Source organism: Melanaphis sacchari, unplaced genomic scaffold, assembly GCF_002803265.2.
Source record: "Melanaphis sacchari strain LSU unplaced genomic scaffold, SCAv2.0 Contig75_pilon_pilon, whole genome shotgun sequence".
In the NCBI taxonomy this organism is placed as follows: Eukaryota; Metazoa; Arthropoda; class Insecta; order Hemiptera; family Aphididae; genus Melanaphis; species Melanaphis sacchari.
In genome coordinates this window covers 1,723-5,965 of record NW_020271537.1, presented here as the reverse complement: position 1 = coordinate 5,965, position 4,243 = coordinate 1,723, and the positions used below count along the sequence as shown (strand labels likewise).

At 25.9% G+C, this 4,243-nt stretch overlaps 3 non-coding genes and 1 pseudogene across 3 annotated transcripts; 3 read left to right on the top strand and 1 right to left on the bottom strand.

Moving 5' to 3' along the window:
• Nucleotides 1-518: 518 nt before the first annotated feature.
• On the bottom strand, nucleotides 519-637 carry LOC112601180. Its single transcript, XR_003115039.1, has one exon. It is a non-coding gene; the product is annotated as a 5S ribosomal RNA (ribosomal RNA).
• A 1,047-nt stretch (nucleotides 638-1,684) lies between these two features.
• On the top strand, nucleotides 1,685-1,803 carry LOC112601179. The gene has a single exon (XR_003115038.1). It is a non-coding gene; the product is annotated as a 5S ribosomal RNA (ribosomal RNA).
• Nucleotides 1,804-3,112: 1,309 nt separating this feature from the next.
• Nucleotides 3,113-3,231, top strand: LOC112601178. The gene has a single exon (XR_003115037.1). It is a non-coding gene; the product is annotated as a 5S ribosomal RNA (ribosomal RNA).
• A 574-nt stretch (nucleotides 3,232-3,805) lies between these two features.
• LOC112601181 lies at nucleotides 3,806-3,903 on the top strand (annotated as a pseudogene).
• Nucleotides 3,904-4,243: the final 340 nt, after the last annotated feature.

Below are 4,243 nucleotides of genomic sequence, written 5' to 3'. Positions count from 1 at the left end.
AGAAAAAAACTTATATGTTAAGTTTAACTTAGTCTTTTTTTAAAATAGTAAAAATATAATATTTAATTTACTAATAATATTCAAATATAATTATGTTCAACGCATATTTATATCATTTAACGATAACATTTAAATTCATTTTGAATTAATTTAAATCATTTATAATTATCTACAATATATTAATTAGAAATATTTAAAATTAAATTTTCAGGACAGAAGACTTGAAAAAAAAGAAGCTGAAGAAAATTAGAGAAGATATAATAGTGTTACATAAGTTTGAAATTGTTTTAACATGTTAAATTTTATTTTTAAACTTACTATATACTTTTCTAGAATACTTAAAGACAAATTAGGCAAGAGACTACAACTATAAAAATAAGTGATTATAAAATGTTGAATTCAAATAAATTTGTAAATGATATTCTTATTGAATTTTATTACTCCGTGTACTGTAATTTAAGGATATCTGTTAAAATGTTCTATTGTATAAAGTAGATATAAAAAACAAAAAAAAAAAATGCCAACGGCACGTAGTGTTCCCAAGCGGTCACCCATCCAAGTACTAACTACGCCCGACGTTGCTTAACTTCAGTGATCGGACGAGAACTGGTGTATTCAACGTGGTATGGTCGTTGGCGATAGAACGCGTGTATTTTATTTTATTTAAATATAAAATTAATTATTTAATATTTTATTAACTATTAAATAACGATTAACTATAATCCTATTATTTTTATCACCTAACAAACAATAACTGTCAACTATAATACACAGTGACATATTACATTATTGTCTTAGTATACTACAGTTTTCTCTCCTCCAACTAGATTGTTCACTTTATAAATTATAACCTATAAATTTTTAAGTTATGAACGTTTCTTCCTTTTTGATTACCTTAATTGTTAAGTACATAAGAGCTTATTGTTTAAATTTTCCCAATGAACTCACATTTTATTGCTATTTTGTGTAAAAAAAAAAATTTGATTACCTACTGACCCCATTACCATTGACTATATTAGTATATATTATGTAGTACCTATAATCTATATAATATATACTATATAGTATACTCAATGCTATTACATCATAGCAAGTTTTATTTGAATACCTATCGGCTATCTTTCATTATTGTTTTAATTTCAAATTGTACTTTTTGTTCTAAGTTTTGTTTACTACTATGATACCTAATAACCCGCATGTAGCTGTATTTACTATTTACTATACAAGTCTACATAATATAAAATATAATGTAGGTACAACAGTATTCAAACAATAAATGAAAAATGTTATATCTTTTCCTGCATAAAAATATCCCAAATCATTGTACGATGAAATACGTATGTCAGTATAGATATGGATAAGTTTAGATGAATAAATGAATGTATACGATATTTATACGTTACTACGATAGTAGGTACCTATATAATATGTACCTTGTATTTACGTTTTATACGATAGCTAAATAGATTTCCAACTAAAAATCTGAAAATAAACGAGTAAGATATTACTGTGTTTTGTACAATACTTGTCCTATATGCCAAGTAACTAATTGTGATGGGACGTAAAATTATGATTCAAAAATGGTATTCTAATTTTTACTCTTTCTTCAAAACAACATGATTATGGCAAGAGAGACTTACAAAAAATTTTTAATTTAAATAAAACAAAATATGTTTGTTCTATCGCCAACGACCATACCACGTTGAATACACCAGTTCTCGTCCGATCACTGAAGTTAAGCAACGTCGGGCGTAGTTAGTACTTGGATGGGTGACCGCTTGGGAACACTACGTGCCGTTGGCATTTTTTTCTTTTTTTTTTATATCTACTTTATAAAACAAATAAAATTATAAATTTTATGTAATAAATACGGCTATATCCTTCAGACTTTCTCATTTTTTTTTATTTTTTTTAAGCGAAATTATACCTAATATACATTATTACAGTCATCATAAATATATTCGCAGAAAGTATATTAATAAACTATCATAATAAAAGGGTCGCTCAAAATCTTGGTGACATTATAAAGGATCGCTTCCGCTGATTTAGAGGACATCACATCACTTACATCCGCTGCAGATCGAATGTAATGTCTCCGTCTTAGGTGCATACATGCAATACCTACCGCAAATTAATGTTTAGTAGAATCTATTTTACGAGTATCTTGTTAACTTTAGTACTGGAGTAAATGAACCAGTTATCAAATTTAAAGGTTTGAATATTATCTAGGCCATCACGTAGGCTTTTATTGATAATATTATAATTTTAAAGTGAATTATGAGCATTTTAAGGTAGTAATATTTTACATAGCTATAATTCAATTTAAAATGATGAATAAAAGTCTATATGATGGGCGATGGCCTAGATAAATATTCTTACCTTTAAGTTTGATAGTAGGTAAATTTAATCTAATGTTAAAGTTTTAAAGCTAACACCTAACAACATAAAATGAATTCTGCTGAATGCGAATTTGCTGTGTTGTGTGTAAGATGAAGACAATGCATATGAGTGAGCGTCTTTTTTAGGTAGGTATAATATAAATTTAATTACGAGTATATTGAAATGATTAGTAACAACTCGGCCTTACTTTTAGCCTAGTTTTAATTAAGTATTAAAACAAGTTATTTATTTATATATTTTTTTTTTTTTAAGTAAAAATATATAATATAGGTAATAATATATTATTATATCATGTAACATTAGTATCTAGTACCTACATAGTTCTTAATATTCATATAAATGCTTAATACTATTATTACCTACAATTTAACATTTCAACTTCTTGGGAAATACATTTTATTAATATAAAGACCATTTTAAAATTTTTGATTTTTTTTCTCATGCAAAATTAAATATAGTGTTAAATATATATAAAAAAAAAAAAAATATTTAAAAATCCTGGAAATTGGAAATTGTTTGGGAAAAATTAATGAACTTGGAATCATTTAAAGTGATTTTGATGATTATAAAAATAAGTATGCTTATTAAAGTTTAAATTACGACAAACATTTTAGTTCTATTACTTTTATTTATTAGACATTCGTTGTATGAATAAAGTAAATGAAATTTATAAATATATTATTTAAGTAAAGTAGAATACGCACGTTCTATCGCCAACGACCATACCACGTTGAATACACCAGTTCTCGTCCGATCACTGAAGTTAAGCAACGTCGGGCGTAGTTAGTACTTGGATGGGTGACCGCTTGGGAACACTACGTGCCGTTGGCTCTTTTTACTTTTTTTTTGTTTTTTATATTATCTACTTTACGCAGTAGAACATTTTGACAGTTATCCTTAAATTACGGTACACGGAGTACTAACTTACTAAAAAAAGTAATTGATAATTTTTTATAAATATTTTGGTACCGAGATTAATGTTTCACGAACTGCTTTAAACAGATTTCGATTAATTTTAAAATAATTAGTATTTTAAAAATTATCAAGAGGTATATTATAATTTTAGACGTGTTTGCGTCTTTAATAATATGAGCAAAAAATAAAACAAAGAAATGCAGTAACTTATTAGTTATTACTAATAAAGATAATAGGTATGTATAATATCACTAGTACATGTCAGTGCCACAATAATTTAATATCAGATTTGACCATTGGAGTTACAATAAAATTAGTTATTTATTTAATGATAATTATAAGTACATAAGGAACAAGGGCAAAGTTTAATTATATTTACCTACTTAGATAACTAATAATAAAACAGTTTTGTTTTTAACTAACCTGTAGGCTGTGCTTGGTTATTCAATTTTTTTCAAGACCTGAAACAATTATAAAAAAAATTAAAATTTACCACGTTGAATACACCAGTTCTCGTCTGTTCACTGAAGTTAAGCAACGTCGGGCGTAGTTAGTACTTGGATGGGTGACCGCTTGGGAACACTACGTGCCGTTGGCTCTTTTTACTTTTTTTTTTATATATCTATTTTATAAAAATTTTATAATTTTTATGAAAATTTTTTTTTGAAGTGTCGATAAAATTTTTTTGGCGCAATCAAAATACTTGAAAATTTAATACAAAGTTCCTCATAAGTTATTCTTTTAGTGATCAAAAAATTTTAACAATACATGGGTACAACTTTTTTTTATTAGCATTTTAAGTTCAAATATTCACAAAAATTCGTCAAAACCATGAATATTTGCAAATTATTTTGTAGGTATTGTAATAATATGCTCATACACCATAATTTATTGTATATTTTATTATTTCATTAAATAAAATAACGGT